The sequence below is a fragment of the Protopterus annectens genome, chromosome 8.part0, assembly GCF_019279795.1.
Source record: "Protopterus annectens isolate FY-2018-M chromosome 8.part0, PAN1.0, whole genome shotgun sequence".
Classification (NCBI taxonomy): domain Eukaryota; kingdom Metazoa; phylum Chordata; order Ceratodontiformes; family Protopteridae; genus Protopterus; species Protopterus annectens.
Window position 1 is genome coordinate 1,456,117,586 of NC_056741.1, and position 18,799 is coordinate 1,456,136,384.

The following is an 18,799-nucleotide window of genomic DNA, read 5'->3' on the forward strand; positions in this document are numbered from 1 at the left end:
GCAGTCCTGTAGACTCCGTTTGTAGGGAACTGTAGAGTTCAATCTGCTTAAATGCTGAGAGAAACTGATTTTGTTATGGTGACCAATTGCAGTCCTGTAGACTCTGTTTTGTAGGGAACTGTAGAGTTCAATCTGCTTAAATGCTGAGAGAAACTGATTTTTTTACGGTGACCATCTGCAGTCCTGTAGACTCCATTTTGTAGGGAACTGTAGAGTTCAATCTGCTTAAATGCTGAGAGAAACTGATTTTGTTATGGGGACCAACTGCAGTCCTGTAGATTCAGTTTTGTAGGGAACTGTAGAGTTCAATCTGCTTAAATGCTGAGAGAAACTGATTTTGTTATGGTGACCAATTGCAGTCCTGTAGACTCCATTTTGTAGGAACTGTAGAGTTCAATCTGCTTAAATGCTGAGAGAAACTGATTTTGTTATGGTGACCAATTGCAGTCCTGTAGACTCCCTTTTGTATGGAATTGTAGAGTTCAATCTGCTTAAATGCTGAGAGAAACTGATTTTGTTATGGAGACCAATTGCTGTCCTGTAGACTCCGTTTTGTAGGGAACTGTAGAGTTCAATCTGCTTAAATGTTGAGAGAAACTGATTTTGTTATGGTGACCAATTGCAGTCCTGTAGACTCTATTTTGTAGGCAACTGTAGAGTTCCATCTGCTTAAATGCTGAGAGAAATTGATTTTGATAAGGTGAACAGTTGCAGTCCTGTATACTCCGTTTTGTAGGGAACTGTAGAATTCAATCTGCTTAAAAAGCTGAGAGGATCTGATTTTGTTATCGTGACCAATTGCAGTCCTGTTGATTCCGTTTGGTAGGGAACTGTAGACTTCAATCTGCTTAAATGCGGAGAGAAACTGATTTTGTTATGGTGACCAATTGCATTCCTGTAGACTCTGTTCTGAGCAACTGTAGAGTTCCATCTGCTTAAATGCAGAAAGAAATTGATTTTGTTATGGTGACCAATTGCAGTCCTGTAGACTCCGTTTTGTAGGGAACTGTAGAGTTCAATCTGCTTAAATGCTGAGAGAATCTGATTTTGTTATGGTGACCAATTGCAGTCCTGTAGACTCCATTTTGTAGGAATCTGTAGAGTTCAATCTGATTAAATGCTGAGAGAAACTAATGGTGACTAATTGCAGTCCTGTAGACTTCATTTTTTATGGAACTGTAGAGTTCAGTCTGCTTAAATGCTGAGAGAAAATGATTTTGTTATGGTGACCAATTGCTGTCCTGTAGACTCCATTTTTTATGGAACTGGAGAGTTCAATCTGCTTAAATGCGGAGAGAAAATGATTTTGTTATGGTGACCAATGGCAGTACTGAAGACTCCGTTTTGTGGTGAACTGTAGAGTTCAATCTGCTGAAATGCTGAGAGAAAATGATTTTGTTATGGTGACCAATTGCAGTCCTGTATACTCTGTTTTGTAAGGAACTGTAGAGTTCAATCTGCTTAAACGCTGAGAGAAACTGATTTTGTTATGTGACCAACTGCAGACCTGTAGACTCCGTTTTGTAAGGAATTGTAGAGTTTTATCTGCTTAAATGCTGAGAGAAACTGATTTTGTTATGGTGACCAATTGCAGTCCTGTAGACTTCTTTGTAGGAACTGTAGAGTTCAATCTGCTTAAATGCTGAGAGAAACTGATTTTGTTATGGTGACCAATTGCAGTCCTGTAGACTCTGTTTTGTAGGGAACTGTAGAGTTCAATCTGCTTAAATGCTGAGAGAAACTGATTTTGTTATGGTGACCAATTGCAGTCCTGTAGACTCATTTTGTAGGAACTGTAGAGTTCAATCTGCTTAAATGCTGAGAGAAACTAATTTTGTTATGGTAACCAATTGCACTCCTGTAGACTCAGTTTTGTAGGGAACTGTAGAGTTCAATCTGCTTAAATGCTGAGAGAAACTGATTTTGTTATGGTGACCAATTGCAGTCCTGTAGACTCCGTTTTGTAGGGAACTGTAGAGTTCAATCTGCTTAAATGCTGAGAGAAACTGATTTTGTTATGGTGACCAATTGCAGTCCTGTAGACTCCGTTTTGTAGGGAACTGTAGAGTTCAATCTGCTTAAATGCTGAGAGAAACTGATTTTGTTATGGTGACCAATTGCAGTCCTGTAGACTCTGTTTTGTAGGGAACTGTAGAGTTCAATCTGCTTAAATGCTGAGAGAAACTGATTTTGTTATGGTGACCAATTGCAGTCCTGTAGACTCCGTTTTGTAGGGAACTGTAGAGTTCAATCTGCTTAAATGCTGAGAGAAACTGATTTTGTTATGGTGACCAATTGCAGTCCTGTAGACTCTGTTTTGTAGGGAACTGTAGAGTTCAATCTGCTTAAATGCTGAGAGAACCTGATTTTATTATGGTGACCAATTGCAGTCCTCTAGACTCCGGTTTGTAGGGAACTGTAGAGTTCAATCTGCTTAAATGCTGAGAGAAACTGATTTTGTTATGGTGACCAATTGCACTCCTTTAGACTCCATTTTGTAGAGAACTGTAGAGTTCAATTTGCTTAAATGCTGAGAGAAACTGATTTTATTATGGTGACCAATTGCAGTCCTGTAGACTCCCTTTTTTATGGAATTGTAGATTTCAATCTGCTTAAATGCTGAAAGAAACTGATTTTGTTATGGAGACCAATTGCAGTCCTGTAGACTCCATTTTGTAGGGAACTGTAGAGTTCCATCTGCTTAAATGCTGAGAGAAATTGATTTTGTTATGGTGACCAATTGCAGTCCTGTATACTCCGTTTTGTAGGGAACTGTAGAATTCAATCTGCTTAAATGCTGAGAGGATCTGATTTATTTACGGTGACCTATTGCAGTCCTGTAGACTCCGTTTTGTAAGGAACTGCAGAATTTAATCTGCTTAAATGCAAAGAGAAACTGATTTTGTTACGGAGACCAACTGCAGTCCTGTGGAGTCCGTTTTGTAGGGAATTGCCGAGTTCAATCTGCTTAAATGCTGAGAGAAAATGATTTTGTTAAGGTGACCAGTTGCAGTCCTGTAGACTCCGTTTTGTAGGGACCTGTAGAGTTCAATCTGCTTAAATGCTGAGAGAAACTGATTTTGTTATGGTGACCAATTGCAGTCCTGTAGACTCTGTTTTGTAGGGAGCTGTAGAGTTCAATGTGCTTAAATGCTGAGAGAAACTGATTTTATTATGGTGACCAATTGCAGTCCTCTAGACTCAATTTTGTAGGGAACTGTAGAGTTCAATCTGCTTAAATGCTGAGAGAAACTGATTTTGTTATGGTGACAAATTGCAGTTTTGTGTACAATGTTTGGTAGGGAACTGTAGAGTTCCATTTGCTTAAATACTGAGAGAAAATGATTTTGTTAAGGTGACCAGTTGCCGTCCTGTAGACTCCGTTTTGTAGGGACCTGTAGAGTTCAATCTGCTTAATCGCTGAGAGAAACTGATTTTGTTATCTGACCAACTGCAGACCTGTAGACTCCATTTTGTAAGGAACTGTAGAGTTCAATCTTCTTAAATGCTGAGAGAAACTGATTTTGTTATGGTGACCAATTGCAGTGTTGTAGACTTCATTTTGCAGGGAACTGTAGAGTTTAATCGCTTAACTGCTGAGAGAAACTGATTTTGTTATGGTCACCAACTGCAGGCCTGTAGATTCAGTTTTGTAGGGAACTAGAGTTCAATCTGCTTAAATGCTGAGAGAAACTGATTTTGTTATTGTGAACAGTTGCAGTCATGTAGACTCCATTTTGTTGGGAACTGTAGAGTTCAATCTGCTTAACCGCAAAGAGAAACTGATTTTGTTATGGTGACCAATTGCAGTCCTGTAGACATTGTTTTTTAGGGAACTGTAGAGTTTAATCTTCTTGAATGCTGAGCAAAACTAATTTTGTTATGGTGACCAATTGCAGTCCTGTAGACTCCGTTTTGTAGGGAACTGTAGAGTTCAATCTGCTTAAATTCGGAGAGAAACTGATTTTATTATATTGACCAATTGCAGTCCTGTAGACTCCCTTTTGTATGGAATTGTAGAGTTCAATCTGCTTAAATGCTGAGAGAAACTGATTTTGTTATGGAGACCAATTGCTGTCTTGTAGACTCCGTTTTGTAGGGAACTGTAGAGTTCAATCTGCTTAAATGTTGAGAGAAACTGATTTTGTTATGGTGACCAATTGCAGTCCTGTAGACTCTATTTTGTAGGCAACTGTAGAGTTCCATCTGCTTAAATGCTGAGAGAAATTGATTTTGATAAGGTGACCAATTGCAGTCCTGTATACTCCGTTTTGTAGGGAACTGTAGAATTCAATCTGCTTAAAAAGCTGAGAGGATCTGATTTTGTTATCGTGACCAATTGCAGTCCTGTTGACTCCGTTTGGTAGGGAACTGTAGACTTCAATCGGCTTAAATGCGGAGAGAAACTGATGTTGTTATGGTGACCAATTGCAGTCCTGTAGACTCTGTTTTGTAGCAACTGTAGAGTTCCATCTGCTTAAATGCAGAAAGAAATTGATTTTGTTATGGTGACCACTTGCTGTCCTGTAGACTCCGTTTTTTATGGAACTGGAGAGTTCAATCTGCTTAAATGCTGAGAGAATCTGATTTTGTTATGGTGACCAATTGCAGTCCTGTAGACTCCATTTTGTAGGAATCTGTAGAGTTCAATCTGATTAAATGCTAAGAGAAACTAATGGTGACTAATTGCAGTCCTGTAGACTTTATTTTTTATGGAACTGTAGAGTTCAGTCTGCTTAAATGCTGAGAGAAAATGATTTTGTTATGGTGACCACTTGCTGTCCTGTAGACTCCGTTTTTTATGGAACTGGAGAGTTCAATCTGCTTAAATGCGGAGAGAAAATGATTTTGTTATGGTGACCAATGGCAGTACTGAAGACTCCGTTTTGTGGTGAACTGTAGTGTTCAATCTGCTGAAATGCTGAGAGAAAATGATTTTGTTATGGTGACCAATTGCAGTCCTGTATACTCTGTTTTGTAAGGAACTGTAGAGTTCAATCTGCTTAAACGCTGAGAGAAACTGATTTTGTTATGTGACCAACTGCAGACCTGTAGACTCCGTTTTGTAAGGAATTGTATAGTTCTATCTGCTTAAATGCTGACAGAAACTGATTTTGTTATGGTCACCAATTGCAGTGGTGTAGACTCCTTTTTGCAGCAAACTGTAGAGTTTTATCTGATTAAATGCTGAGAGAAACTGATTTTGTTATGGTGACCTGCGGCAGTCCTGTAGATTCCGTTTTGTAGGGAACTGTAGAGTTCAATCTGCTTAAATGCTGAGAGAAATTGATTTTGTTATGGTGAACAATTGCAGTCCTGTAGACTCCATTTTGAAGGGAACTCTCGAGTTCAATCTGTTAACTGCTAAGAGAAACTGATTTTGTTATGATGACCAATTGCAGTCCTGTAGACTTTGTTTTTTAGGGGACTGTAGAGTTCAATCTGCTAAAAAGCTGAGAGAAACTGATTTTGTTATGATGACTAATTTCAGTCTTGTAGACTCCGTTTTGTAGGGAACTGTAGAGTTCAATCTGCTTAAATACGGATAGAAACTGATTTAGTTATGGTGACCAATTGCAGTCTTGTAGACTCTGTTTTGTAGGCAACTATAGAGTTCCATCTGCTTAAATACTGAGAGAAATTGATTTTGTTATGGTGACCATTTGCAGTCCTGTAGACTCCTTTTCTTAGGGATCTGTAGAGCTCAATCTGATTAAATGCTGAGAGAAATTAATGGTGACCAATTTCAGTCCTGTAGACTTCGTTTTGTAGGGAACTGTAGATTTCAATCTGCATAAATGCTGAGAGAAACTGATTTTATTATGGTGAACAATTGCAATCCTGTAAACACCATTTTGTAATGAACTGTAGAGTTCAATCTGCTTAAATGCTGAAAGAAACTGATTTTGTTATGGTGACCAATTGCAGTCTTTTAGACTCCATTTTGTAGTGAACTGCAGAGTTTAATCTTCCTAAATGCGAAGAGAAACTGATTTTGTTATGGTGACCAATTGCAGTCCTGTAGACTCTGTTTTGTAGGGAATTGTAGAGTCCAATCTGCTTAACTGCAATGAGAAACTGATTTTGTTATGGTGACCAATTGCAGTCCTGTAGACTTTGTTTTTTAGGGAACTGTAGAGTTCAATCTGCTAAAATGCTGATAGAAACTTATTTTGTTATGATGAGCAATTGCAGTAATGTAGACTCTATTTTGTAGGGAGCTGTAGAGTTTAATCTGCTTAAATGCTGACAGAAACTGATTTTGTTATGGTGACCAATTGCAGTCCTGTAGACTCCATTTTGTAGGGAATTGTAGAGGTCAATCTGCTTAAATGCTAAGAGAAACTGATTTTGTTATGGTGACCAATTGCAGTTCTCTAGACACCGTTTTGTAGGGACCTGTAAAGTTCAATCTCCTTAAATGTGGAGAGAAAATGATTTTGTTATGGAGACCAATTGCAGTCCTGTAGACTCCGTTTTGTTGGGATCTGTAGAGTTCAATCTGATTAAATGCTGAGAGAAACTAATGGTGACTAATTGCAGTCCTGTAGACTTCGAATTGTAGGGAACTGTAGAGTTCAATCTGCTTAAATGCAGAGAGAAACTGATTTTGTTGTGGTGACCAATTGCAGTCCTGTAGACTCTGTTTTGTAGGCAACTGTAGAGTTCCACCTGCTTAAATGCTGAAAGAAATTGATTTTGTTATGGTGACCAATTGCAGTCCTGTAGGCTCCGTTTTGTAGGGGACTGTAGAGTTCAATCTGCTTAAATGCTCAGAGAATCTGTTTTTGTTATGTTGACCAATTGCAGTCCTGTAGACTCCATTTTGTAGGAATCTGTAGAGTTCAATCTGATTAAATGCTGAGAGAAACTAATGGTGACTAATTGCAGTCCTGTAGACTTTGTTTTTTAGGGAACTGTAGAGTTCAATCTGCTTAAATGCTGAGAGAAACTGATTTTATTATGGTGACCAATTGCTGTGCTGTAGATTCAGTTTTTTAGGGAACTGTAGAGTTTAATCTGCTTAAATGTGGAGAAAAACTGATTTTTTTACGGTGACCATCTGCAGTCCTGTAGACTCCGTTTTGTGGGGAACGGTAGAGTTCAATCTGCTTAAATGCTGAGAGAAAATGATTTTGTTAGGATGACCAATTTCATTCCTGTATACTCTGTTTTGTAAGGAACTGCAGAGTTCAATCTGCTTAAACACTGAGAGAAACTGATTTTGTTATGTGACCAATTGCAGACCTGTAGACTCCGTTTTGTTAAGGAACTGTAGAGTTCAATTTGCTTAAATGCTGACAGAAACTGATTTTGTTATGGTGACCAATTGCTGTGTTGTAGACTCCATTTTGCAGGGAACTGTAAAGTTTAATCTGCTTAAATGCTGAGAGAAACTGATTTTGTTATTGTGACCAACTGCAGTCCTGTAGATTCTGTTTTGTAGGGAACTGTAGAGTTCAATCTGCTTAAATGCTGAGAGAAACTGATTTTGTTATGGTGAACAATTATAGTCCTGTAGACTTCATTTTGAAGGGAACTGTAGAGTTCAATCTGCTCAACTGCAAAGAGAAACTGATTTTGTTATGGTGAGCAATTGCAGTCCTGTAGACTTTGTTTTTTAGGGAACTGTAGAGTTCAATCTGCTAAAATGCTGAGAGAAACTGATTTTGTTATGATGACCAATTGCAGTCTTGTAAACTCTGTTTTGTAGGCAACTGTAGAGTTCCATCTGCTTAAATACTGAGAGAAATTGATTTTGTTATGGTGACCAATTGCAGTCCTGTACACTCCCTTTTGTAGGGATCTGTAGAGTTCAATCTGATTAAATGCTGAGAGAAATTAATGGTGACCAATTTCAGCCCTGTAGACTTCGTTTTGTAGGGAAGTGTAGAGTTCAATCTGCTTAAATGCTGAGAGAAACTGATTTTATTATGGTGAGCAATTGCAATCCCGTAGACACCATTTTGTAGGGAACTGTAGAGTTCAATCTGCTAAAACTCTGAAAGAAACTGATTTTGTTATGGTGACCAATATCAGTCCTTTAGACTCCATTTTGTTGGGAACTGCAGAGTTTAATCTGCTTAAATGTGGAGAGAAACTGATTTTGTTATGGTGACCAATTGCAGTCCTGTAGACACCATTTTGTAGGTACCTGTAGAGTTCAATCTGCTTAAATGCTGAGAGAAACTGATTTTGTTATGGTGACCAATTGCCTTCCTGTAGACCTTGATATTGTAGGGAACTATAGAGTTCAATCTGCTTAAATGCGGAGAGAAACTGATTTTTTTATGGTGACCAATTGCAGTCCTGTAGACTCTGTTTTGTAGGGAGCTGTAGAGTTCAATGTGCTTAAATGCTGAGAGAAACTGATTTTATTATGGTGACCAATTGCAGTCCTCTAGACTCAGTTTTGTAGGGAACTGTAGAGTTCAATCTGCTTAAATGCTGAGAGAAACTGATTTTGTTATGGTGACCAGTTGCAGTCCTGTATACTCTGTTTTGTAGGGAACTGTAGAGTTCAATCTGCTTAAACGCTGAGAGAAACTGATTTTGTTATGTGACCAATTGCAGACCTGTAGACTCCGTTTTGTAAGGTACTGTATAGTTCAGTCTTCTTAAATGCTGAGAGAAACTGATTTTGTTATGGTGACCAATTGCAGTGTTGTAGACTTCGTTTTGCAGGGAACTGTAGAGTTTAATCTGCTTAACTGCTGAGAGAAACTGATTTTGTTATGGTCACCAACTGCAGTCCTGTAGATTCAGTTTTGTAGGGAACTGTAGAGTTCAATCTGCTTAAATGCTGAGAGAAACTGATTTTGTTATGGTGAACAATTGCAGTCCTGTAGACTCCATTTTGTAGGGAACTGTAGAGTTCAATCTGCTTAACCGCAAAGAGAAACTAATTTTGTTATGGTGACCATTTGCAGTCCTGCAGACTTTGTTTTTTGGGAACTGTAGAGTTCAATCTGCTTAAATGATGAGAGAAACTGATTTTGTTATGGTGACCAATTGCAGTCCTGTAGACTCCATTTTGTAGGGAATTGTAGAGGTCAATCTGCTTAAATGCTGAGAGTAACTGATTTTGTTATGGTGACCAATTTCAATCCTGTAGACTCCGTTTTGTAAGGACCTGTAAAGTTCAATCTGCTTAAATGCTGAGAGAAGCTGATTTTATTATGGTGACCTATTGCAGTCCTGCAAACTCTGTTTTGAAGTTAACTGTAGAGTTCAATCTGCTTAAATGCTCTGAAAAACTGATTTTGTTATGGTGACCAATTGCAGTCATGTAGACTCTGTTATGTAGGGAACTGTAGAGTTCAATCTGCTTAAATGCTGAGAGAAACTGATTTTGTTATGGTGACCAGTTGCAGTCCTGTAGACTCCGTTTTGTAGAGAACTTTAGAGGTCAAACTGAGTCACACCAGGTCAGCCAAAATGGGAAAAGAGAGGGAAATCCTAAGCACCTAGATTTGAAAAACACTATGTCAAGCAAATGCGCATTTGTCATCTCTTTGACCCACTTAGCAAACTAGCATCGAACATTGGCCAGTTTTAATGTTTGTTGAATAATTACATACAGAAATTAACCATTAACATATTTGCAACATTTTTAACAACACAATAAAAACCTCACCTTAATTCAAAACCGAATTTACTATTAATTGCCAGTTGGGGTCCACCTAACCATGCTGGCCATTTGCTCCAAGTCATCTTGGGAGCATAAACAGTACCTGTTCAGCTCAATCAGCAATCAGAATTTTACTTGACCAATTCTCTTCCCCTTGGTTGAATATATCCAACACAGGAAAAGTAGGGGGGGGTGAAAGTGGGGATGAGGCCCCCGAGGTGCTCACTCACCAACATGCTCTGCATGTTATTCTGAACTTTTCAGGTGACTACCCATTTTTTAAGCTATATTCAAAAAGGAATTTAGTAAAAACCCTGATCAAACAGCCAGATTTATTTTTTTTATTAATTTCTTTATTTTATCTGAGATGGTCTCCCTTTTTTCCACTATTTTTTTTTTATTTTTTTTTTTTTGGAAAAAACAGCATTAATTGTAAATTGAACAAATTCCGACCAAGCTTGTTCAAATTAACACCATCAGAATGGTAAAAATCTGGATCAAATCTGGTTAGATCAGAGTGCTCTGCCCACATGATGGTTTATAAATCACTGAGTACCTTCAGTAGTGCTGTGTTTACATGTACCCCTTTGTGATAATAGAGGTATAAGTGAAGAACAGTAATTTGGCAAGTCTGGGTAAAATTGACATAGGAAGGCCAAATCTGCTAGCATCTTACCTAAATGAATATGTTTATTTATTATTATTTTTATTTTACATTTGTTAACCAGGAGAGTCCATCTGGACATGTGTCCTTTTTCAGTGGAGGCACGGGGAGAAAAGCTCCAATATTAAATAGTACAATAAATTTAGTACAGGGTATAGTTAACACATAATAAAAGACATTAAGCTGCTACATATTCTCATGTATCAATACATTTTCTAGCACAGAGCAGGTAGTTATAATAGGACTATTTACAACAGTAGTCGTTTATAGAGTGGACAAAAAACATAACAATTTTAGCAATCAACAATTAATATCTTCTGATGGGTTATACTTAATTTCAGTAAGTAGTTTTCAAACAAAGATATGTCAGTATAATTGAGGATTGGTAGTAGATAGAGAATACGTTTGATATAAGAATCAGTGTGGTGTTTGTTGAGAGGGCACAATGTTTGAGGAATGATGTAATATAGGTGGTTTGGAGGGAGTTTAGTAGGGCTAACCTGGACTGTGGCAGGAGCAGAGCCAGGAGTTTGTGAGGTGGGTTTTTAGGAGTACTTTAAACTATTTTGATGATGAAGTATTTATGACTGTGTTGGGAAGAGAGTTCCAGAGTATGGAGATATAGTTGTAGAAGAGGGATTCACCTGCTTTGTTTTTTACTTTGATGACTTGGAGGAGTAGTTTGTTGTTTGAGCGAAGGGATCTAGATGCAAAGTATGGTTGGGTAATGTCCTTAAGGGCTCGGCTTTTTTCTGGATGGTGGATGATTGTGTGGGCTATGGTTAGTTGATTAAAGTGAAGTAAGAGACGGAGTTCTAGCTAGTTAAGTTGTTTGAGAGATAGACAGTGATGGGATTTATAGGAAGCATTAGTGGCAAATTTGGAGATTTTGTTATAGCAGGTTTCAAGTTTGGTGAATTCAGTTTTACGGAGGTTTGTAAGGATAGGGCATGTGTATAAGAGTGTTGATATCAGGTGTGTTCTAGCAATTGTTATTTTTATATTGTTAGTTAGAAATTGATTATTTCTATAAAGAAGACCAAGTTTCTTGTGAACTTTATTAATGGAGTGGTCTATGTGGAGGTCAAATGTCAGGTTATTGTCAATAATGAAACTTAAAAGTTTGGTATGAGGGGTTAGGTGTGATTGTGGTTTTGTTGTTATAGAAGATATGAAATGTTGTGCAAGAGGAAGGATTTCTGGTGGAATAGAACAGCATAAGTTTAGTTTTATTGGGATTTAATATAAGTTGGAAGTTTCTTAACCAAGTTTTGACAGATAGGAGGGTGTCTTGGGTAATAGATTACATTTCATCAAGGGAGGAAGCAGAGCAGATCAGAGTGGAGTCATCAGCATATTGAATGATTTTTAGCTTGGGGTGTGGCAAAGTGGAGGTGAATGGTAAATAGTGAGAAAAGTAAGGGTCCAAGGATGGAGCCTTGAGCTTCCCCTAAGCTAACTGGTAGGAGGGATGAAATATATTCCTGCCAAAGGACAGTTTGATGATGATTTGTTAAGCAGCTTTGGAACCATGCTAGAGCTGTGTTACTGTGGTTGTGGGAGGAGAGAACCTTTAAGAGTTTGGGGTGATTGACCATGTCAAATGCTTTTGACAGGTCCAGGAATACAGCTGATATAAATTGGGATTTGTTTCTGAGCTGGTTAATTGTGTTTCTGAAGGATAGAAGGGCTGTTGTGCTATTTGCAGGTCAAAAGCCATGATGAGTGTGGGATAGGAGGTTGTGTGATAATTAATTAGTTCACAGGAGCTACCTCCTTTGTGCAGGGGTAAGATGTGTGATATTTTCCAAATGATGGGAACATATTGTTCTGTGATGGATCTATTTATGAGTATGGCTATTTGGTAGGAGATGGCTTCTGATGCTAGTTTTAGATAATCTACAGGGAGGCTATCAGCAGCTAAAGTGGTTGGTTTTAGTTTTCTTAGTTGTTGTTTGTCTTTTTGGCTTTTCCCGGTTAGAGGTTGCCACAGCGGAACTCCGGTCCGCTAATGATTGGCAGTCGACTTTTATGATGCCGAGTTGCCAGCCCAACGCCCAACCTTCAGTGAAGGCATGCCCATTCACACATGTCTTTCGGAGGCCACTTGACTGGGGGGAGGACATGCAGACTCCACACAAAAGGCACTCCAGCCGAGAATCGGACAGGTGAACCTCTTGCTGTGAGGCAACAATGCTACCGCTGTACCACTGGTTTTAGTTTAAGTTTTCTTAGTAGTTTTTTGATATGGTGGGCTGTGACTGGTTTTATTATGAAGGGGTTATTGCTGTGTTGTGGTGGGGTATTGGGATGATTTTTTTTTTGGGGGGGTAGGTGTAGTGTTATTCAGATTGTTTGCTAATGATTGACTGGACTCTGTAATGTAGTTGTTGAACTGGGTGGCCATGGTATCATAGTTGTTGGCTGTTTTTGGTGTAGGTGTGGTATTTATACCTGGTTGTAATAGGTTGTTTACAGCTGCCCAGAATTTTTTGGGGTTCTTCTGATGTTTGATTTGGATATTGTGATTTGTCAGTTTTAATTAACTTCTTTTCTTTGTTTCTAAGTTCTAGGAAAAGTTGTTTTTTGGTGCTGGTTCTGTTCTTATGGAACTGTAACCAGGCCTTATCCCTGTCTTTGAGTACTGCTTTAATTTTTTTAGTTAACCAGGGAGCATAATTGAATTTTACACTGATATTTCTGGTTGGGGTGTGGTTATAGAGAATGTTGAGGAAGGTGTCATTGAAGGAGAGTACTGCCTCATCTAATGGTAGTTGCTTGAGATGTTCCCAGGAACAGTTTTTAAGATCAGTGGTAAACTTATCGGGATTGAATTGTTTTTTGCCTCTAATTGTGCAGAAGGAAGTTGGATGTGGTACTTGATTTCGCTCTCTTAAGGGAAATGTTGGGCAGTGGTCACTTAGGTTATCAGAAAGGCAGCCTGAATGGATTGAAAGGTGGAGGTAATTAACTAGTATCAAGTCTAGTATGGATTCACTTCTAGAGGCTTTATTAGTTTTTGTTGGGGCCGAGATGATTTGGGTAAAGCCGAATAAGTTAATGTGCATAGTGGAAGTTGTGGAGGAACATAGAAGCCAGTCTATATTGAAGTCACCCATTAAGATGATCTCTTGAGGGAGGGATATATTACACCATTGTAATAGGTTTTCCGGAGTGGGAATGTTGTTACCTGGTGAGATGTACCGACCTGCTATATTAAGGTGTTTGTTAGGGATGATGGCAAATCTGGCTATAATTAGCTCAGTATTTGCAAGGTCTAGGGGGGAGATGTGTAGTTGTTCTACTGATAGGTGGTCTTTGTATAGGATAGCTACACCACCTCCTTTTTTGTGTATTCTAGCTTGTCTTAGGAGATTGTAACCTAGGACACTGATTTCATTGTTGCTGATGTTAGGTTTTAGCCATGTTTCAATTAAAGTAACTATATCTGGGGAGTAGTAGGATAGCAGAGTGTGTAAATTGTGGGTTTCATTAGCTATGCTACATGCATTAATGTTGAGTCGGAGGAGAGATGATTATTTCCTATGGTGAATTAGAGTAAGGCTAGCTTAGGGGAGGTAGGGTTGTGATGTATGTGTATTTGTGGGTCCTGGGTTAGGATGGATGTCTCCTGCCAGTATTAATTGTTTGTGTATGTGTAGAAGGAGCTTGGAGAGTTTATTAAGGACCTTAGAAAAACTAAGGGAGGTATGGGATTCTGTTAGTAGTGGAAGGAGTTTAATTGTGTGATAGTCTGTATTGGCTATGTAGACGAGAGCTGGGGTAATAGCCAATTGATGAGTGTTCAGAAATGTTGGTGTTGTTAAGGAGTGGTGTGGAGGTGGAAAAGAGTTTTTTAGAGGAGAATCATAAGAGGAGAGTTTATATAGTAAGAGAAGAGTAGAGCTAATAGTCAGGTGGAATAATGTGTGTTTAGGAGATAGCATAGTGGAGAGTGTGATGGTGTGCTTAGTGGTTAGTGTTAATTGGAGGTAAGAGAGTTATTTGTGTGTTAGAGGTTATGGTATAGTTAGTGGGAGTTGCTGTTAGGTGGGAGGGATGTAAATGCTGTGTGTGATTGGTCTCTGAACTGTGGGTGTGGCTGTGGTTAACTATAATTGTAAGTGTAATGGGGTGGGTGGGAATAGGGGGAAGGGTAGGGGAGCAGAGAGAGCCCGAGCGCAGCGAGGGCGAACTGCGTGGGTTAAAACCAAAAACAATCAGCCAAGTAATATAGGCAGGTAAGTTACAGTGCTGATGAGACTTGTCCCTTACTGTTCTAGGTACAAAACAGAGTGTTTAAAGTTGATAGTACAAACACCAGAGTGTTTAGAGTTTAAAATTAAGGTATGCCACCTTACATAGATATTTTATATGCTTTACTTTATTCAGCTGTTAGCCCTTGTGATACAATTTACCAGGACAGCCTAGTTAAACAGCTTAAATCCTGTAGTCGGGAGCAATCTAAGAGGAGATTAAACCCAAGTATAGTCCAAAATCCAGAGGGAGTTTTTGAGGGGACTAGCGTCTTGGTTGTGTGCACGCTAAGTAAGAGCATTTTCACAGTATGGCAGTTAGCCGCTATATAAGTTATTCGATTATTAGCAGTCAGACAGTTACAATGTTGCTGGGCTACTCATTTTGCAGGTAGAATATTTTCTGTTTGATTGTTTAGGAATGACTCCTTACTGTGAGTGCAGTTTGTTTCAGGGTCTGTGCCATTCAAGGATATGGTAACTGCAATGGGAGACAGAAAAGGAATATAACACAGACCATTGCCACCCAGGTGAATTATAATCACACAGGCACTACGCCAAAGGCAAATAATCTCTCTATGGGTTTTAGCACCTGAAGCCACAATAGGCTTGGTTACCTTTGCCAGACTACTGACCTATGTGCTGGATCAAGGCTGAGGCTTTAGCCATCCACTCTAACTGTTGCTCTGGATGCTGTTCTGCAGAAGTTGGAGTGGCCGGTATCCAGGAGTTGACTGGGACCTAAAGGGCATATAAATAACACTCATCTAATGTAAGTCAAAAGGTGTAGATGCCCATCTACCTGAATGTTCTGTTACCTCAACCAAATTACCTTTCTTGGCCAAATCTGAAGCCCTCTCTATCCTAAAGGAGTGTGAGATGAAACCCTCATATGGTATAACATTTTCAAATGCAGACATCAGTGGCTGGCCAGATGGCAGTCTAAATGCAAACTCACTAGGGAAAACCTCACCTATTAAATGCTGGACTGCCCTAGCAAAATGTACTGGGTAAAAAGTTAAAAATCTGGATCAATGTAAAGAAATGTACTGCCCTATTCTCATTTGATCAGTTTTGGATTTCCTTAGCCATGCTATTACTGTTAGATATATCACTATAACATTTCCCCAGGGAAGAGACTGTAACAATTCAATGATTCTAAAAGCCCTGGCACAGAGTCACATAAATAAAACTGCCCATACTGTCAAAGAATGCAAATGCTTTACTGATATCTTTACCCCTTGAGTTAAATGTACAGTAAGTGAGCCCTAATAGAGTGTCTTGTGTCTCTACCCTCCACCTTAATATGGCTCCACCCTTTTAATAATCTGCTCTCTGTGCAATGAATTGTAAAGGTACCTAGCACCAAAAGCATCTGTCCATTCATCCTACGTTTTAGTTGGATGTGTAATGAGCTGGGGGAATCCCACCAATTCATCTGTGCAACAGATAATGAATGAGAATCAGTGCATGTCTTTAGTTGGTAATTATAGATAAAAGGTTTTAAATTTTAAACGCTGCATCATAAGCTCTCCTAGAGTTCACTGTCCAGAAATTACACATAAGGGACACCATCATTCTTTTTCAACTAACCAAATCTGTGTTGGAACTGGTGTGAGGAATTGGTGAGCTCCTGGTGCTAATAAATGAAACATGAAATGCTGAAAATGTGACAAGCTATCAGCTGCAGTAGTCTGTTCACCTGGAACATGTTCGGCAGAGAAGGTTAAACTAAGTTTTAAAATGAGTAGAACCAACAACCTGAAGAGAGTCTAGACCTTGTGTGAGGAAGAAGATCTTTTCTGGATAACCTAAATCACACCTTTGTTGTCCAAGTGAAACATGACCTTTTTATCTTTGAACTGTTCTTGCCACACATAAATGCCATCCAGATAGGGAAGATTTCTAAGAAGGTAATTTTGTTTTTTTGACTGGTTCTCCCCAGGAAGGAGACTATGAAGCAGCAAACCATCTCCCACCTAAGTAACCACCCGTTTCAGTACTGGTCACTCCATCCATGTATAACTGAAGAGTTTCCAATGAAATCCTATCAGATTGCCTTAAAGATACTCCATTGAAATAGCCCAAAAATACCCCCCACAAATGTAGGTGTCTCTTTGGTCATGTTGGTAATACAAACCCAGTGGCACTTGCTTCATTCCACCCATTTAGTAAAGTTGATAAGGATCTGGTATTTATCCTACCTGGGGATATTGCCCTGAAGCAAAGTTATGATGTTGAGAAGAAACATGACCTAATGAGCCATTCATTTAGTTCATAACAATAACTCATTAATGAATTCCTTCGACTGTCTGATCTTGTCCTCTGGCAGTTTGAAATTGGCACCGATGACATTAATTTTCAAACCTAGAAATGTGATGCAGTGGCTGAACCCTTCACTCTTATTGGTGGAAAGGGGTAACACTAGGTACTTATATAGTTCTGTGAAAACAACCATGTGTTTTTTAGAACCTTATTTTCCATCTCTAGCGATAAGAACATTGTCCAGGTAAGGGATAACACCTTGATAAATATCTTAAAAATTTAGTAAGTAGCCAAGCAGCCCATTACCTTGTCAAAATACATCTGACACTGGAAAGAGAGACCAAGAACTGGCCACTCTTGTTCCTGGATGGGCAAAAGCCAGTATGCAGATTGTATTTGCCAGTCAAGGACTGGTGAACTTCCAAATGCCGGCAGCTGCATCATCAAGGATGGCATATTTCAATCCTGAATCTTTCTTTCTCATACAACCATTGGCTGATGTCCTGGAGGGGGACGATAAATGGTGGATGAGGCAAAATTCACCTTCCTTGTGAGGTCATGAAATATTCCCATGACAATATTTTAAGTGGCCCAGCCATTCTTATTCTTCTTATTTGAAAATCCCCATTCAGAATTGTTAATACTATTTAATCTTTTCCTAGGGTAGACTTCAAATTTTCAACAATGTTTTTAGTAGTGGATGCAGCGGGTTTCAATGGAGAACTATTTGCAAAATCATGAATCAGGAAATTGGCTGCCTGTTGACTGGGGTAAAAACCTCAGTTCCTGAGTGAGCTCATGTGACATGATCAGGAAGTGTTATGCCATACTGTTAGCCTCGTTGCAGTGGTTGAAGAGCTTTGTTGGCATGAAAGGAATGTCTTCTTCTGAATAACACTGACTGTTTCAGGGGAAGCATTCTCTCACAGTTATTTGCTCCTGCCATACATTTGGTTTGACTATTTTTTGGCAGGGTGATATTTACCACTGTATGAACAGGTATGGGGGAGAATGGCAGGCAAGCCAAGAGCACTTCCTACTGTGAAAAGCTCAGCAGGCTTTTGTTGTAGCTTGGGTGTCCATATTATCAATTTGACTGTTAGCAATGGGTTTATCTAGCTTGGCAGTTTAGCAAGTACCTGGGTGGTCTTCTTCCCCTGTAAAGACTTGTTAGCAACATCTGCAGGATTTAAGAAACCATCTCCTCTCTATGCCCTACTGGGATGCAAAACTTTTCTCTAAAACTAAATCAAATAGCCTGGATTTCCTCTGTATACTCGTCTTGGGTATGACTTACCAAATACTCCACTTCTCTAAAATTTTTCACTTTAGACCCTCCATTACCTGGCTCTTCTATAACAGCCATTGTCATTGGTGTGTCTGCTTGGACCTCAATATGTGGGACATTGTCTGTATTTCTTTTTATTCTGTGCCTGTTCTTCTTGGCAGGAACCTCTGCTGATGGAGACCAAACAAGCTTCACCATGTTTCATCTTCTTTTGAATCCCATCAAAACATCCTGGCTTCCTTCAGCTTCCAGTTCATTTATCCTTTCCTTGGGTTCTGAGGATAATCTGGCCCATCAGGACTTAAGTGCTAGCAGAGATACTGCACCTGCTAACAACAAAACAAATAAGTCAGCGAAATGCTGTTTTTTAAATATCATTTCCTATACTTATTATTTCTATCCTCCCTTTCCCTATATAATGTCAACTACTGGTACTTTAATTAATTGGCAGTGTACTGATTCTCTGATTCAACTAAGAATAACTGTATAAGTATTTCCACTTTTAAATAGCATACCTGTATGTACGGGACTTCTTTATTTATTTTATTATTTTTTATAATATCTAAACAAACTCTGTAATAATCATGCACCTATATTGTTGTCCTCAGCTTTATTTATTATATTTATTTTACCTATTACCTAACCATTGTGAGTATAAATATATAAATATGAAAATAATTTTAGGTCCCTAGCTG